The sequence below is a fragment of the Artibeus jamaicensis genome, unplaced genomic scaffold, assembly GCF_021234435.1.
Source record: "Artibeus jamaicensis isolate MK-2021 breed Jamaican fruit bat unplaced genomic scaffold, CSHL_Jam_final scaffold_369, whole genome shotgun sequence".
Classification (NCBI taxonomy): Eukaryota; Metazoa; Chordata; class Mammalia; order Chiroptera; family Phyllostomidae; genus Artibeus; species Artibeus jamaicensis.
The window spans coordinates 38167787-38187027 of NW_026522042.1; the positions used below are offsets into that span (position 1 = coordinate 38167787).

The 19241-nt window shown below is 40.2% G+C and overlaps 1 non-coding gene across 1 annotated transcript; it reads left to right on the forward strand.

Annotated features, from left to right (window-relative positions):
- Nucleotides 1–18559: 18559 nt before the first annotated feature.
- Nucleotides 18560–18724, forward strand: LOC119042434 (U1 spliceosomal RNA). Its single transcript, XR_005081225.2, has one exon. It is a non-coding gene; the product is annotated as a U1 spliceosomal RNA (small nuclear RNA).
- The last annotated feature ends 517 nt before the right edge of the window (nt 18725–19241 follow it).

Consider the following 19241-nt stretch of genomic DNA (forward strand, 5'->3'; position numbering starts at 1 on the left):
GCAATATAAGGCCTACCCAACTTACTGGGCATGTCAGACTTGTGAGCCTCACACTGAACATTCTACATGGAAGGCGATCACTTGAGATCCCAGGGAGATGTGATACAAAGTACAGTTGATATGGTGTTTTTACCAATGTGTATATTTGATGGATCAGGCCTATAATGCTCATCTGTTCAGCTATTTCAGTGTGTTACCAGCCTTCCCTGAAAGTTTCACCAAGGAGATCATGAAGGAATAATCTGTGAAGCTTCACTATCAAGTGAATTTTTCTCTAGGGAAGTCCAGTGTTGACTTTTATTGCCATCAATCCTTGGTCTAATGGTGGCCTGAGGTCATAAGTGGGGTCAACAAAGACAGTGCTCTAGGACCCAGACATCCCCAGGCAACATGATAGTGGACCACTCATTCCAATTCTGAAACTGGACACGAGGTAAAATGACTAAGGATTATATTGTTAGTTGGTTTTCTTGAATAAACCTACCCTGAAAACATGGGCTGGAAATCTTTGGCCAAGAGGGGCCAAGAGCACTGTCCATCTTCAATACTCCAGTGAGTGTGTGCCACTAATTACATCCCGATAGATGGGAGGGTTGAATGCAATTCAGCCAAAGAAGTAAGAAAGCCTATGCAGATCAGGAGAGTGAGGCTGGTTTTTAAGATCCTGGCATCAGCATGTACAGGCATAGCTGCTTTCGGGACAGGCCTCATATTGCAGTCAGGCACCATCTCTTTCAAAAATGCTGGCAGCGCTTGACTCATTCTAAATTATAGGCATCCCTAATTTTTATGCCAAAAGACAGTTTTCTTAGTGTGCTGAGGAAAGGCCAGATGGCCTTGTCATTGTCCTAATCAGTCGATCACAGGGCCTTGGAGAGCATGCTGAGGACACTGGCTTCAGCTAATTAATGCAAGCTCCGGGTCACAGGCAAGAATTAAGCAATCAACTCTTTTCTCTAATTCTTATATATTTCGGAAGTGTGCCCATGATTAGTATGGTCGGAAAATAGAAAAAAAGTCATTTGGGCTAAGCAAAGAATAATAGGAAAACTCTCATATGAACTTGGAAAGAGAACTTAGATGAGATGCCTAATTAAGGCCTGATAAATAAAACCAGATAGAGTTAAATCTACAGCACTTTTTATGGAAAGGGAATGTTGATCTCCATTGATGGAGCTTGTGTAAGGTTTTAAGAGCTAGTTGAAGTCTGGTGGCTTCTGATTAAAGTACAGCTTAATATTTGATATCAATATTTAATGTTTGACATAATATTGAAGCATGTAAAACCACTATATTAGTCAAGTGGACCCTTCAAAGGATGTGAAGATGATTTTTGAATTGTTGAGAAGCAGAGGGTTTCACAGACATTACTCCTGTTTCTTCAGTCACTTTTATGTTAATCGTTTCTATATACACAGCATCTAACAGATCGATTGACATAGTGAATACTCAAAATGTGTGTTGAGAAAATGAATGAATAGCAGATTCGGATCACAATTCTGTGGTATTTTGGTATTGTGTGGGAAGCTATTGAGCTGCTTATTAATTTATTTGCTGAACACATAATGATTAATCTCATGCTTTGGGTATAGACTCTAGGTTCTGGAGATACAGCAGTGAATAAAACACAAAAATTCGTGTCCTTTTGGAGCTGACAGGTTACTATTTTCAGTTAGATGAATTTTTAAATTTGTGAAGATTATTGAAATTGATATGACAGTTCTTCTAATATATGTCTTTTAATTGATAGCAATACGATGGTTCAATGCAACAAAAAAATACCATCAACTCACAGTTCAAGAATGTGAATTTCTATTTTCCTGCTTGTTCTATTCTCATTATCTCACCCGTATCATAGAGCAGTTTTCAAGTGAGGAGCTGCTTCTGTTTCTCAGGTCAGTATTCCTTTCAGTGGGGCCAATGCAGAGAGAGCAGTGAGACAAGGCAGATCTGTAAACCAAGTGCTTTATTGCCTCCACTGGCCTGGAAAGAATCAGTGGTGAGAAAACACAGGTTAGCAATACCCAACAGGCTCTCTGGTGTGCATGCTCAAATGAACTCTTGTCTCAGACATAACTCCAATTCTGTCATTTGTTTTGCTGCCTTTGTCTATAGCACAACTTTCTGACAAAAGCCTCTGAGGCTTTTTCTTAAGGTGGGGCAAGCTCTAGGCTCCTTCTGTGCAGTATAGTGGCAGCTAGCTACCTGTGACTATTGTATACACACTTGAAATGTGTTGAGTGTGACTGAGGAATGAAATTTTAAACTTTGTTTGATTTATTTAAAACTGAGAATTCCATTTTGGAAGTATTTTATGAATGTTTAGAACAATATAGTATCCGTAAATCTATTTTTGACTACTAATTTTATGAAATATAAATACATATCAAATATTTCTACTGAAAATTTAGTGTCTAAATTTTGATGTTGTAAGTGTAAAACACAGAGCAGATTTCAAAGAAGTATTATAAAAAAGGTAAATTATCTCACAAAAACTTTAAAAACATTGATTATATGTTGAATAATGACATTTTAGGTATATTGGATCACATAAAATATATTAAAAATAAATTTCTCTCTTTAAAAAAACTTTTCAATGTGAAACTGCATGTGTGGCTTGTTATCTTTCTGTTAATAGTGTTACCCTAGACCCAGTGTAGTTCCTCCTCTAATTACCATTTATCCATTCTCTTCTTATTGAAAAGCAGCTACTGTGAGACCAAGCTACTGCCCTGAGCAGCCGGAGTTGTCTGCCTAATTTTCTTTTGTTAAAATAGCGGTAAGACCGTCCTCATCTTACCAGTCAAAAGAATTCTATGTGCTGTCTTTCTTTCCTCTCTTCCTTTCCTCCTCCTCATTTTTCTCCCCCATTCCTCTCACATCTACCGACCTGCAGTTTCTCTCAAGTTAAATAATTTAACTCATGTTATTTCTGCTGCCTAACCTTGACATCTTCCCCACTTCCTATGTATAATAGATTTTTCCTATGGAACCACCCCTTCTGATCAATACAGAATGTACTTAATCTTATATTGATGTAATATTGATACTGGTAATGTTTGCAGGATGGAAGAGTATAATTAAAATTCCAACTATAAATACATTAACTTATTGCTGTATACATTTATTTAAAATTGTAATTATTTTCTTACATGAATTTTTATTCCTTGACCAGAGGTATGATTGTGTAGTAACTGTAAGAAGCACTTGGGATGTGGGAGAAAAGTGGGCATCAAAAATAGCTTTATCATCAGTAGTTTGGATGAACGAGAGTATGGTGGTATAATTAATAGGAATAAGCAAGTGAAGGGGAGGAGCTGTTTGGGGGCAGACGCTGAACATAGTCAATTGGGCATATTATTTTTGGAGTGCCAGTAGGCATAAAGTCAAGTGTTTTTGGCAAGCAGCTACAAATGGAAGCTGTCTGTCCAATGTGGTCACCACTAGCGATCAGATTAAAATTTAAATTGTGTGCTCAATAGTTGTATGTGACCAGTAGTTACTATATTGGGCAGCACAGATTAGAACATTTCCATCATCACGAAAATTCTGTTGGACATTGCTAGTCCTTGAGTTGGGGCTGGTCGTGGTTAGAAAAGTTTGGGGTCAATGACTTAGAGATGATAGCTGCAATTGGAAAGTAGATGAAGTCACTGAGGTGGAGAAGGTGTAATGAGAGGAGAGAAATAGGACCTAACCTAGGAAAACTCCTGTTTTAACAGAATGAGCAGACAAAGGGAAGAATGAAAAAGAGGATCACAATCTTACTTTCTCCACCTACTGTGCTGCACAGTATGAGAACAGGAATTTATTGTGTAGATTGTGAAGCTCCTTATATAATGGCTATTGAGTATGACAAGAACAGCATATTCAAAACAGAGTTTTATGAAAGGACCTGTGTTATAAACTGTGATTTCTTGCACCAAAGCAAAATGTTATGCTGTGGCATTGTATTGTTTCTGTAAGGGAGAGTGATATAGTTGGGAGGATTTTTGTTTTCTCTTCCTGGTAACTTTAAGTCAGTTAAGGTTTAGAGTTTATATAATTAACATTTTCAATAGATTCTCTTTCCAATACAGTTTGATTATTAAGCTTTTGGCAAGTGCAGCATTATAGTCAATTCACGACTGGAGTCTGAAATAAGTGCTTGTGGTGCAGGTTGGGTAAAGTACGTACATTATTTTTCAGTGCTACAATTATTGACATTTGTAGGAGTTTCAGAGCCTGACTAAAGTTCTTGTCCAGACCAGGGCTTCTTTATTTCTCTAGAGAGGTGGTCTTTGGAGGGCTTCAGTGTGGCTAAAAATGGTGGCATTGTTTTTCTCAGATGTGTTTATGTCCTTGAATGAATGGACTGGCTCATAGAGTTGAACAAATATATGATTTAAAATGGAATTATGCTTCATTTAGTGTGAAGCACATAGTTTGGGAGCAAAAATGATAAAGGTGCAAGCAAATATTATACAATGATTAGTTTGATCACTAAAATATCTCCTGGAAGTTCCTTGATTATGTGACCCTTGAAAAATATCTAGTTTAAGAGAGGATTATGTGATGAAGAGTCCACTGGATAAATTTGATTATATAAGGAGACTTAAGTAGAATAGTCTATGTGGATATTTAGTATTTTCAATGCAATTGTTAGCAAATGTCTATCCCATTTTCATTTAGTATGAATGATGTCAAGCTTCTCTTTAGGCAAAGTAAATTGGGGATTTATCTGCTATTGAATACTACACTTACTCAGAAATAATTTTAAAATACCACAAATAAAAAGACGATTGCTTTCCCCTCTTCCTCGTTGTTCTTCTAGGCCAGCAGAAACACATACTCATCTTCTCAAAGGCATCACTGAGCACCTCACATAGACTTCTTTTTGGCCCTTAAGCAATGAGTTTGACATTCTTGTTAAACGTTGGGCCCCTATTGGGCTTGATGACTCCTCATTCATCTATGTGTTCTAGTCACCTACCTGCTGGAGCGCTGGACTTGTGGTAGACTCTCAATAATTTTCTTTCATTGATTTCTTGGCTCATTCCACAAAATATTTGAGGCAGCTAGTAAACACTTGTTGAATTGTGTTGATAAGTTTTTACTTGTTTAATAAACAAAGTGTGCATTCCGCTATATTGGTTTGCTATAGCTTCCATAACAGAATATTAAAGACTGGGTGTATTAAACAACAGAAGTGCATTTTTTCAAAGTCCTGAAGGTTAGAAGCCCAAGAACAAGGCATCAGCAAGGTTGGAATTTTTTGAGGCCTCTCTCCTTGGCTTGCAGATGACTTCCTTCTATGTCCTCACATGGTCTTTCCTCTGTGCCCATGTGTTCAAATTCCCTCTTCTTATAAGGACACTAGTCAGATGGGATTACAGCCCAACCTAACAGTCTCATTTTAACACAAGTACCTCTTTAAAGGCCTTCTCTTTAAATACAGTCACATTCGAAGGTATTGGGGATTAGGTCTTCAGGATATGAATTTTGGAGAGACACAATTCAGCTTATATATAACACAATTTTCTTCAGCAAAAGGAACCACATATCCAACTCAGAGTCAAAGAAATAAAAATAGAAATAAAAATAAATCAGTTCATTGTATGGGTGTAGAATGAGCAGTCTCATCTAGATGACCACTTTGAGTAAATAAAGGGCAACAAATCTCTATGCACACATACACACACAAATAAATTGTGAATAATGCCCGGTAATGACTACCTCCAAGGAGAAAATTACCAACAAGTAAAGTGCTTTGTTGTGTACATTTTTACTCTCAAAATAGGTTTTTTGAGTAGTTGAGTTATTCTTTGATTTTTGTACGTGCCCTAACCAGAGATTGAACCTGCAACTATGGCATATCAGGATAACACTTTAAACAACTGAGATACCAGCAAGAGCTGAGCTGTTCTTTGAATTACACAAGCCTTACACTTCTTAGGAGGAAGCCAATTCAACACATTTTCATGTAGACTCACAAAAAGCATGAAATGGTAATGGGTTTGTTCTAGAGAGGCCAATCATTTCTTCCATCAATGATTTCGACTTAGTTCCTACACATCTTTCTTAAAAGACAGTCTGTTCCCTCACACCCTAATAAATGGGTCATAGATCATATGATTGTTCTCTTTCCTATCAGAGAAATTTGGATCTGGGATAGACAAAATGGACCGATCACATTCTTTTCCTTGGGAAATTTGGAATTGGGCTCAAAGATCTGAGTCTCTGTTGGATAACTGACTGAAGAAACCAAGAAACACAGTGGGGGCAGGGGCGATATAAAAGAAAGGGGCAGAGTTGAAAGACCATATGACTCCTGAGAGGTAGAGGAGTAGCTTAAGTTTCCGACTTCCTAGTTTTTCATGTTCATTTTCTTGAAACTTAATTTTATTTTATTTCCTTGGGATTTATTAGATGTTCCTTCAGCCTTCCAATAATGCAATCTGTGCTGAGCACCTGAAACTAATACAAAGAGATATTGAATGTAAACTGTAACTGAAAAATAAAAAATAGCAATTAAACAAACACAATGCTAGTTATTATTTGTTTTCCACTATGTGTGGGATGCTATGATCATATTTCAAGTGCATCATGTTCTTTAGCCTCAGTGAAATCCTATGAAATAAATACTGTGGTTATCTTCACTTTGGAGGTAAGGAAATGGAGGGCTAGAGATAAAAGGCAAGCCTCTTTCCTAACCGTTTCCTTCCTGTTTAGCATGCCAGTATGAGGACTCATGTCTGGAACTGTAGTAGCTGTGTTTGTTTGCTTGCTTGCTTGTTTTACCACAAGGTAACAAGCATGATAACAAAATATCAACTCTGTATAAGGTGGAACAGAAGAATGGAAATAATCTAGGACATTTATACCACTAAGCTTCTAAACAAAACATAGAACCACCCAGCTCTAGATGTCTTATTAAGAAAACAATTTTATTGCATGTTTATGTCAATCTTAGGTTTTTCATTGTCTGAGTTAAATGTATTTTTATGTACATCATGTCTGGAGAAGAGGAGCTAGTTTAGTTTGCGTAGAGGGTGGAGTACTGGAAGGTCAGAGGAAAATAGGTAAGTTAGGAACTATTATAGAAGCTCTATGTGGTAGACTTAAAACTTGACAGTTTGGTTGATAATAAGGAACCAATGAATATTACTAACCATGAAGGTGACATGCCTAGAACTGTGTATTAAAAGGTTCTCACTTAGAGATATTTAATTTCAGTATAAGGAAAACTAGAACATGCTTGTAGATAAAACAATAGAATTTAATAGTGACATAAACCTTGAAGATGCAGGAGAAAAAGGGATGACTAATGGAGAAGGCTTATTGTATTTTTTGGGAATAATGCCAGGAGACAAGGAGATGGAATAGCCATTGAGGATAGGAAGGAGGAGAATAAAGTTTGACCAAAGTACTAATTTTTAGATGGAGATAAATGAAGGCAAGAGAGATAAAAATAAGTGATATTGATCTCAAAAAGCTTAACAGAAATGGTTACCTTAGGAAAGTGAGAGACAAAAGAATGTGGTTGAAAACTTTGAGAGAGGGGAACAATTACTTAGCTCTCCATTTGTGCTTATCTTTTCCTAGCATACCAGTTGTAGTGTTAGCCGTACTCCAAGATGGCCTCCAGTGAGTTTTGTCTCTTGGTGTTCATGGCCATGTATAGTGTGTCCTTCCTCATAGAATCAAGCTAGTCTGTGTGATGGTACGACTTGTGAGATCAGGCCATCCAGGGAATTGTGGTGTTTGTTCTCTTGGATTGCTTGCCATGGGGAAAGCCAGTCATCATACTGTGAGGACACTCGAACAGCTCTGTGGAGAGGCCCATGTGGAGAGGAACGGAGGCCTCCCACCAAAGGCCAGCATCAACTTGTTAGTCTTGCCAGTGAGCCTCCCTGGGAGCAGATCCTCTGATTCCAGGGCAGCTTTCAGGTGATCATGGCCCAGCCAACACCTGACTGCAATGCCCAGAAACACCCAGTCAAGCTCTTCCTGAATTCCTAACCTACAGAAGCTGTGAGGTACGATAAATGTTCAATGTCATTTTAAGCCTCTACGTTTTGGGGTAATTTGTTATACTGCAGTAGACAAATAATATAGTTGTTTATATGTTTGCATGTAAACTTGACTGAAACCTCTTCATGGGTAGAAAATAGCTATCTTATTGCTTCCTTCACACTTCATTCTTTGCTCAGTACCTGGCACATGCTTATTCAAGTGAATTAATAAGCGTAGCTTTGGAAAAAATATCAGGGAATTTGAATAGCCGAACAAGAAAGTGAGGTGCAGACAAGTTTAGCCACCAGTTAACTTGTTCCTGCTATGTAGTCGTTTGTGTATTGTGTGAAAATAGGTAAAGACAAAACATTTCTTCATTTCTGTGGATCCAAGGTAGGTGTTGAATGACGGTAATTAAACAGATCTGTGAAGTTGATAAAACTCAGAAGGAATGTCTATTAAATTAGTGAGTTACTAAGTGAAAGGAGCCTAATTTTGCCTGATTGAGATAAATGATTCTTTATTTGATTATGAAAAAGCCTAAATGCAGGAAAAATTCAGACCTACCAGAGAAGGGCAGAGTAAGGAGTTAACTGGCAGAATGTGAGGAGCAGCAGATTCAAAGGAAATTCTAAATTCGGTACAAATGGTAAACTCTTCAAAAAACAGTGGAGCTAGATCCTTAACTCCTAAAATTTATTGAAATAAATTTTAGATATTTATCAAACTATTAAATGAAAATTTGGTCTCAGGATGGGGAAGAACTTTCTAAATCTAAATGAGGAACACAAAAGGAAAAGAATATCAATTTGAAGGCTAAAAACTTAAGCTCTGTAAACCAAAAGCATGATAAGGCAAATTAAAAGACAAACCAGGAGAAATATATTTTCAGCACATATAATAGAGTTAATATTCTTATATTAAAATAACTTGCAACTTAGTAAAATTCTGAAGAACACATTTATATTAAAGCCAGGGAAGACCAATAGTAATTTTAAAAATTAAAAAAGATTATTTTTTTAAAAGTATAAAATATTTGAGGATTATTTTAGAAAATTCCATTATGTTGTGATAAGATATTTTAGTAAATTTGAATATGTTTTGGTGAAATACTTATATTTAAATCACTCCTAAATGTATTTTATAAATAATTAAATATTCATAAATAACTTGTTTTCTATCACACAGCAATAGTCTCATGCCATTCATTTTAATTCTCTCAGGCAAGTCATTTACTTTTTATTATTTGAACCAACACTGTCCTGACACAGCAGCCAATACTCTGGATGCTGTAGTCACCTGCTGTCATCATAAAGAAATAAAAAATACAAGTGACAGCAATGTGGGGATTTCAGAGTGCATATCAGACAAACTTGTTCCTGTTCTGTTTAAAACTCTCAGGTAGAGTTGCCCAGACTCTAAAGAAATAATCCTGTTTATGATGAACCATAGACCTTAGGGGGCCATAATTGGTAATGCGAGCTTTCTATGACTCAGTAAAGAGACTGGTGTGCCATTTGGAAGTCTAAAACGATTCCTGGGTAATTAGCTGACAAGGTTCTCGCTGAGACTGACTCACCAATAATCAGTGTTACACAACAATCAAAACACAGCACGTGTTGTCATAACCTGGTCTATGGCATCTCTCTGGTTTCTGTGCCCCGTTTTGTACTTCTCAAGAGAAAATGAGCTCACCTGACTCCACACCAGGAAGACAAACAACCCAGTTAAAACATGGACAAAGGACCTGAACAAACTCTCTTCAAGGAGGACTTACATAGGACCCATAGACATATGAAAGGATGCTCAGCATCACTAGCCATCAGAGAGATGCAAATTAAAACCACAATGAGATACCACTTCACACCGGTCAGAATGGCCATCATAAACAAATCAATAAGCCATAAATGCTGATGAGGTTGTGGAGAAAAGGGAACCCTAGTACATTGTTGCTGGGAATGCAAACTGGTGCAGCCACTGTGGGAAACAGTGTAGAATTTCCTCAAAAAACTAAAATGGTACTGTTTTTTGAACTGGAAATTCCACTGCTGGGATTATATACTAATAATGCTGAATCACCAATTCAGAAGAACCTATGTACCCCAATATTCATAGCAGTGTTATTTATAATAGCCAAGTGCTGGAAACAGCCTAGGTGCCCATCAGTAAACGAGTGGATCAAAAAACTGTGATACATTTACACAATGGAATACTACACAGCAGAAAGGAAGAGGGAACTCCTACCCTTTGTGACAGCACAGATGGCACTAGAGAGTGTTATGCTGAGTGAAATAAGCCAGGCAGTGAAAGACATGATCTCACATGGTCATGATACCACATGATCTCACCTATAAGTGGGACCTAATCAACAAAACAAGTGAGCAAAATAGAACCAGAGACATGGAAATAAAGAACAAACTGACAGTGACCAGAAGCGAGAGGGTAGGGGGCTATCAGGGGAAAGATGAGGAAGGGTCAAGTCAGGGAACACGTATAAAGGACCCATGGACAAGGACAGTGGGGGTGGGGGGGGAAGATTGAATGTAGAGCAGGGGTGGGTAGGACAGGGCTGATCAATGGGGGAAAAATGGGGACAATTGTAATTAAAAAATAAAAAACTTGTTTAAAAATGTGCTTTCAAGATTACCAAATGTTTAAAACAGAAAATAATTTTCTTACTGCAACAGTATCCTCATTGTAACAGCAGCTTGTCTTGGAAGGCAAACACAGGAAGGTGGAAGGCAGGAAGAGTGGCGAGAGAGGAGGGAGCAGTGTGAGAAAGACGTATCCCAGAGTCTACATGACTCAGTGAGCTTGGACATCCTCCCCTCAGAGGGTTTGCTCAGTGAGATTTCCCTCAGGGCTAACACCTGACATCTGGAGCAGCCCAAGGAAACAGCCAGTTGGAAAAAAAAAGTCCTTAGGGAGTGTCTGTTTAATTGTTAATGTTTCTAATCAATAGGAAAAAGAGCTCTGGGAAAGCGGGATAAGGGAGTATTAACTCCGTGCCCTTCCCTAGGGCAGGAACGGGTGCTGGTGCCTGCTGGGACCTCAAGTCCTCCCCTCTAGGGGGAGGCTGATGCAAGAGAAGGAAAAGAGAAAGGCAGCAGTGGGGGAGGAATGCATCTGATTCTTCAGGCTTCTCCAGATGTTGGGGTGGAGAGATGGATGAAGATGTGGACACCCTGAGCACATGTGCATGGAATTGCTTAGCACTTCCCCCTCCCCTATTTGAACCGTCGTTTTGTGGGTAATAGGTGGTCATCAAGGCTCGGAGGAAAGCAGAGAGCCAGTTGTGTAATGCTCTTCTGGGGCCTTCAGACTGTAGAGGATTATTGTCTGCCCGACTCTGTTTATCTCTCTATCCTCCTGTCTATCTCCCTCATCTTTTCTATATTGCCTTTAATGTAAAATCCTTGTTTTCTACCCTATGAAAACCTTAAAGAAAATGCAACCTGTAAATAGCAGCATAGGTCTTCAATGGTTGAGGTTCAGTACAGCTGAGGTATTTTCTCCTGTTTTCAGGAATCTGAGAAATATTTACTGAAATGGGAGTGCTGAATGATTCTGGTTTTAGGGCCTCTGAAGTGCCCAGTGGAACACACACAAGGGGCTCCAGAAATGGTGTTGGAAGAGGGAAAAAAATGCAGTGCTCTGGGAAAAGAAGGGAGGGTGAGGCCGGGCGCCTGGGCAGGCTTCATGGACAAGGTGGGCTTGTGAATAGGAGACATGGAAAGTGAGTGACCTTCTGTGACCATTGTTATGAAGTGACTTCCTTTTACGGCAGTGAGGAGGAATCTTGATTCTACAGCCACAGTGAGTACTCTCTTATCCAGGGTCCATACCAAACAAAACAAGCAAATCATCTCCCACACCCCCCAAAACAAAACCTCCCTCAAATATTTGTTTTCTCCTCATGGCATTTAACCATGTAAGTAATGTTCATAATATGTTGCCTTGAGGTTTAACAAGACCCCACAGGGCCCTCAGAATCAAAAGAAAAACATGTAAAAACAGTTTGCTAGTATAATGTAATCTCATCCTGTTTCATTGACCACTCATCATGGTTGAGGGTGAGGTATGTGAGTGGAAGCCATCCTAAACATTCTTGATAATGAACATTTCTAAAGTAGAACAGGAATAAACTATAAATATGAGGAGTTTCTACTTCAAATGGTTGTGCCTCTCCAAGCCTGATTCCAGGAAAAGCTATAAAGAAATTTGTCTTCCTCACCTTTCTGCTTCAGTAAGTCATTTAACAATTGAGCAAACATTTTTTCTTTGCTAGTGCTAGGAGGTGCAAAGGCAAATAAGACAAATCCTTTCTAGAAAGAAGCTGAGGGGAGGCAGATATGAAAGTAAATATTTACCTCAAGTTATAGTCCATCTACAAAACTCAATGAGAATAAAGTGAAGTGAGAAGACATGAATGTTAAGCTTTAGACTAACTTTGCTATTGTTTTAAATACAAAGGAATCCTGATGATATTTTCAATGGTGGTGGGTAAAATTCAGACCCAGATCGAGAGCCCTGAAGTAGTAATGTGTCCCGAGCTCACCATGAGGGAGTGTGAATTGAATTCGGCCTGCTGTAGTGGAGGACGGGCTCAGGGCTGATTCTCTGCTGGGGGCTCGTGTGCAGAGCAGCACAGGTGAAGTGCTTCCACATGGTTTCCCTGTGCTTCATGTTGTTTTTCTCCCTCCCTGTTGCTGGTGAGCCAACACTTCACTGGCTCTCAGTGAAGAAAGCTTTATTCTGGGGGCATAGGCCTTGCCCTGGAGTGTTTACCATTATTTTCAACCCTAACTCCCATTTCTTTTGGCCCTGAGTTTACTGCTTGTTTTGGGTATTCTTGGAGATGATAATTTTTTTCAAACATACATACATACATGTATATATGTATATATGTGTATATATATGTTTGAAAAATATATACATATATATATTTTTAAATGGATTGGGGTGACATTTGTTAATAAAATTATGTAAGTTTCAAGTGTAGAACTCTATGATACATCATCTATACATTGCATTGTGTGCCCATCACCTAAGGTCAAATCTCCTTCCATTACCATTTATTTGACCCCCTTTACTAACCCCGAAACCCCTTCCCTGTGGTAACCACCATATGGTTGTCTTCGTCCATGGATTGTTTTTCTTGTTTGCTCATTTGTTGCTTTCAGTTTCATATCCCACATATGAGTGAAATCATGTCTCTTGGCTTTTTCTGACTGACTCATTTCACTTAGCATATTCTCAGGGTCTATCCATGTTGCTGCAACTGGCACTATTTCACTTTTTGTTATGACTGAGTATATTCCATTGTATGTATGTACCAATCTTTTTATCCACTTATCTATCAAAGGGCACATCTGTTGCCTTCTTCTCTGGGCCACCGTGAATATGCCAGCTAGACCTTTTTAAGCGATGTCCTCCCAGCTCAGCGTGTCTGTATGATTACCCCCCTACAGGGGCACTCAGTCTTTAATCCCCCTGTCTGCTGTCATCAGCACCGAGACACTCATGAAAAGAAACTGGCTCTGATAATGTGACCTTTTATTCTCATTATCTGTAAATATTTGGTTACTTTTCAGTTTAAAATAACCAAAACCATAAATTGGGTTTTTTTCCTATAATTTTCTTAGTGCAAAGGTAGCAGGGGTCCCACATCAGTGTGAAGGTCTAGACTGTGTTTGTGCTGGGGTTCAGACATTTCTGGACATGCTAGATTTTATGCGTGGAGGATGAATCTGTCAGAGATTATTTGCAGGAATGTCTATCTCAAGGCAAGAAATCAGACGAGTTCAAGTGTGGGTCAAGGCCAGCAGGCTGGCAGAGGGGCTGGGCAATTCTAAGTATCATTCATATGGTCTTCACTGGAGCTAAACAAAACCATGAGGGGAGTGAAATCTGAAAATGCTGCTCGGGAGAAATTGTTACAGGATGTTAGGTTCATGAGGATGCACTTGGGGACAGATGTGATGGAATATAAGCACACAGGTGAGGAAGACAGCTCCTTTCTTCTTTGGTGAAGAGCACAATGGGTCTTGTTCACGTGACCTACTTGGTACAGCAGCCTCTGCATCTTTTTATACATATATTTTGTTGATTATGCCATTACAGTTGTCCCATTTCCCCCTTCATTCCCCTCCCCTCTACACACCCTCTCCCCCACCATTCCCCTCTTTAGTTTATGTCCATGTGTCACAAGTTTTTTTTTTTAATTTTTTTATTGATTATGCTGTTACAGTTGTTCTATTCCCCCCTTCATTCCCCTCCACACTACCACCCCATCCCCACCATTACCCCCCCTTTAGTTTATGACCATGTGTCTCAATTCCTTTAGATTCTATATTTCCCATGCTATTCTTGCCCCCCCCCCCCCCCCATCTATTTTCTATCTACTGTCTATGCTACTTATTTTCTGTACCTTCTCCCCCCTTCCCCTCCTCCCACTCCCCTGTTGCTAACCCTCCATGAGATCTTCATTTCTATGTTTCCACTCCTGATCTAGCTGTCCTTTTAGTTTGCTTTTGTTTTAGGTGTGGTTGTTAATAACTGTGAGTTTGTTGTCCTTTCACTGTTCATGTTTCTTTAACTTCTTTTTCTTAGATAAGTCCCTTTAACATTTCATATAATAAGGGCTTGGTGATGATGAACTCCTTGAATTTGATCTTATCTGAGAAGCACTTTATCTGTCCTTCCATTCTAAATGAAAACTTTGCTGGATAGAGCAATCTTGGTTGTAGGTCTTTGGATTTCATGACTTGGAATACCTCTTTCCAGCCCCTTCTTGCCTATAAGGTCTCTTTTGAGAAATCTGCTGACAGCCTGATGGGGACTCCTTTGTAGGTGACTGTCCCCTTAGCTCTTGCTGCTTCTAGGATTCTCTCCTTCATTTTAATTTTGGCTAATGTAATTATGGTGTGCCTTGGTGTGTTCCTTCTTGGGTCCAACTTCTTTGGGACTCTCTGAGCTTCCTGGATTTCCTGGAAGTCTATTTCCTTTGCCAGATTGGGGAAATTCTCCTTAATTATTTGTTCAAATAAGTTTTCCACTGGTGGCTGTGCCTTTCCCCCCTTCTGGTACCCCTATAATTCGGATGTTGGAGCGTTTAAAGATGTCCTGGAGGTTCCTAAGACTCTTCTCATTTCTTTGAATTCTTGCTTCTTGACTCTTTTCTGTTTGGCCATTATTTGCTTTCTTCTGGTCCACTCCATTGATTTGAGTCCCAGTTTCCTTTTCATTGCTATTGGTGTCCTGTGCAATTCCATTCATTTCAATTAGTTTCGCCTTCATATATTTGTCTAATTTGTCGGTATAATCAACCAGTTCTGTGAGGATCCTGATGACCAGTGTTTTAAACTGTGCGTCTGAGAGTTTTGCTATTTCTTCCTCGCTTAGATCTATGGGCTCTGGGGCTTTGAGATCTTCTTGCGACATTTTTGGTCTGTTCTGGCCCTTAAAGTGTGAGAAGCGGCGCCTTGGACTCCCAGGTCGCTGGGTTGTGATGCTGTATGTGGGGGTGTGGTCAGAGCGAGGAAATGGTGACCCCCTCTGCTGTTTCTCACAGCTGGGTGAGGATTAGTGTCTTAGGTGGTTCACCTGGGCCAGGCCACTCAGAGTCGCTGGGTTATGACGCTGTACGTGGAGGTGGGGTCAGAGTGGGGAAATGGCTGCGCCCTTCACTGCCGCTTGCTGCGGGGACCCACCGGCCCGGTCCAACCGCCCACTCCCTCACCTGTCCGCCCCTGTCCGCCCGCGCACAAATGCGCGACCACAGTCAACACTCAGCACCGCTTCCCTGCTGTCTCCCCCGTGGTCGCTCACCTGGTCGCTCACTCGGTCGCTCACTAGGTCCAACCCTGCGCCTGGATTCCGCGCCTGAGTCCAGCTGACCGAGACCTCCTGTGCAATCCCGCTTCACCAGCCGCTGGTTTCACCCCTTACTGGTCAGGCTGAAGAATTTGTTGTTAACGGACTTCCGAAAAGTTCAATTTTCCATGTTCTGGCTGTGTTTTTCTGTTGCTAATATTTAGTCGTCTCTAAACTTGGTTGTGTGAGAAGGCACGGCACATCCACCTATGCCTCCATCTTGGCAGAAGTCACTCACAAGTTCTTTAGATTCTATATTTCCCATACTATTCTTGCCCTTCCCTCTGTCTATTTTCTACCTACCATCTATGCTACTTATTCTATGTAACTTCTTCCCCCTTCTCCTCCTCCCACTCCCCTGTTGCTAACCCTCCATGTGATCTTCATTTCTATGGTTCTGTTCCTGATCTAGCTGTCCTCTTAGTTTGCTTTTGTTTTAGGTGTGGTTCTTAATAACTGTGAGTTTTCTGTCTTTTCACTGTTCATCTTTTTTGTCTTCTTTTTCTTAGCTAAGTCCCTTTAACATTTCATATAATAAGGTCTTAATGATGATGAACTCCTTGAATTTGATCTTATTTGAGAAGTACTTTGCCCTTCCATTCTAAATGAAAGCTTTGCTGGATAGAGTAATCTTGGATGTAGGTCCTTGCCTTTCATGACTTGCAATACTTCTTTCCAGCCCCTTCTTGCCTGTAAAGTCTCTTTTGAGAAATCCGCTGACAGTCTGATGGGAACTTCTTTGTAGGTGACTGTCCCCTTATCTCTTGCTGCTTCTAGGATTCTCTCTTCATTTTAATCTTGGGTAATATAATTATAATGTGCCTTGGTGTGTTTCTCCTTGGGTCCAACTTCTTTGGGACTCTCTGAGCTTCCTGGAATTCCTAGAAGTCTATTTCCTTTGCCAGGTTGGGGAGATTCTCCTTTATTATTTGTTCAAATAAGTTTTCCACTTGTTGCTGTTCCTCTTCCCCTTCTGGTACCTTTATAATTCAGATGTTGGAACATGTAAAGATGTCCTGGAGGTTCCTAAGCCTCTCCTCATTTTTTTGAATTCTTGTTTCTCATCGTGTTCTGTTTGGTTGTTTCTTTCTTCCTTTTGGTCCACTCCCTTGATTCGAGTCCCAGTTTCCTTTCCATCAGTATTGGTTTCCTGTGCCTTTCTCTTCATTTCACTTAGTTTAGCCTTCATTTATTCTTCTAATTTGTGATTAAAATCAACCAGTTCTGTGAGCATCCTGATCACCAGTGTTTTGAACTGTGCATCTGATAGGCTGGCTATCACTTGGTGGCTTAGAAGTATTGGCTCTGGGGCTTTGAGCTGTTCTTCTTGGGCCATAATGTTTTGTTCTGTTTGCACCTGTTCCATATGAGGGGTGGGGCCTTAGGTGTTCACCAGGGTGGGGCCACCCAGGTTGCTGGGTTGTGATGCTGTATGTGGGGGTGTGGTCAGAGAGGAGCAATGGCACTTGTTCCATGCTTTCTCTCAAATTTTGGTTCCCTCTGCTGCTTCCCCCAAGCAAATTGGGCCCTTCTGGTGCTGGTTTCCAGGTGGTTGGGCTTGTGCACCCTCCAGGACCCTGTGGGTCTCTCCAACTAACTCTGTGAGCCTGGGAGCTCACACCTCACCCTGGCACCTCAACCCCGAATGTTTTTCCAATTGGTGCTTTTAAGCTTTAATTTCCTGTGCTGGGGCCCTGGTTGGCATGGTCTATGTCACTGCTAGTTTTTTTTTTGCCTGGTTTATCTGTGCGTGAATGTGTGACTTCAGTCAGCTAGCCACCCCGAGTCCTCACTGGGTTCCCCTGTTGCCACCCCGAGCCTGGGATCTGCCAACTGCTGCCTGTACGCATGGGTTGGTCCGGCCAATTTCTCCTGCATGACCCTGTTCCACCAGCTGCTGACTCTGCCCCTCTTACCAGTCTGGATGAATGGTTCGTTATTTTCAGACGTCCATACAGTTCAATTTTCTGTCTGTTTTGGTTGTGTTTTTGTTACTAAAACTTTGTTGTCTTTAAACTTGGTTGTATGAGGAGGCACAGTGTTTCCACCTATGCCTCCATCTTGGCTGGAAGTTCCAACCTCTGCATCTTATAGTCAGCCTCCTCATGGCCTCTGCAGGGGAGAGTATGGCCATTGGCCTCCTACTGAGGCATTGCAGGAAAAGGGAGTGAAGGAAAATGAATAGCTGGAGGGACACTAATATTCTCACACATTCCACAGTCCTTGAGATAACAGTAAGAGGTGTGCAGGAAAGGTTGTAAGGATTTAACTCCCCGACCCCCGCTGGCCCCTGCCGACCCCAAGCATGACTGGTACTGTGATCCGAGACTCTTTTGGCTTGGGCACTAAATGCATAGGCAGCAGGAAAGTGAAGATCACATGAATGCTTCAGAAATTATTAGAATGTGACTGTTTACAGAAAGGAAAACAAATGACCTCTACCCGTTCAGTCTTCTCTAATTGAGTTTCACAGGGTGTTTCTTATTTTGCCTCTTAAATTTAATATCTGTGTTGTTCATTGATTATGACTAATGCACCACTCTGATCGGAGATGTTGATAGTGGGGAGACTATATGTGTGCCAGGGTAGGGGATATATAAAGAATCTTTGTTATCTTCCATGTTATCCCCCACTCAATGTTACCTATGAACCTAAAACTGCCCTAAAAAATTACTTTAAGAAGTGGGTGCAACTTACCTGGCAGGGGAGATACCATTCTCATAAAGGTGTTTTTATTTAGGGTGAGGGGTATCCATCTCACTGTGGATGTGCTGACCCCTGAGACTTCCCCAAATGTGGGAATCTCAAGTGTATGATTTGTGGTGGTGGTGGACTGCATTCATACTCTCCCCTGAAAAAAAAAGGTGTAATAGTTTTGCAGTTCTTGGCTGTGAGTGTGTATGGAGGTAGAGCAATAGAAACTCTGTGTTTTCTGATCAATACTGCTATGAACCTAAAACTGCTATAAAAATTAGTCTTTTAAAAATCTTGATAAGAGAAAAGTAGTTAAAGAATTATACCCTGTAGGTTTGGAAACTAATAATGGATTCAAACCTGGTTATTAAAGTAAATAATACATAATAACATTTTAGAGATTAGTGTAAAATCGTTTTTTCATTTATATATAATTATAAGAGAAATCATTAGAAATATCAGCAAGACTGAGAAGCAGAGATGATATGGTGGGAATAAAGGGGGGACTATACATGTTTTTTTTTTTTATTAAATTTATTTATTTTTTTGAATTGATTATGCTGTTACAGTTGTTCTATTCCCCCCTCCATTCCCCTCCACCCTGCCCCCCCAACCCCACCATTACCCCCCTTTAGTTTATGTCCATGTGTCTCAAGTCCTTTAGGTTCTATATTTCC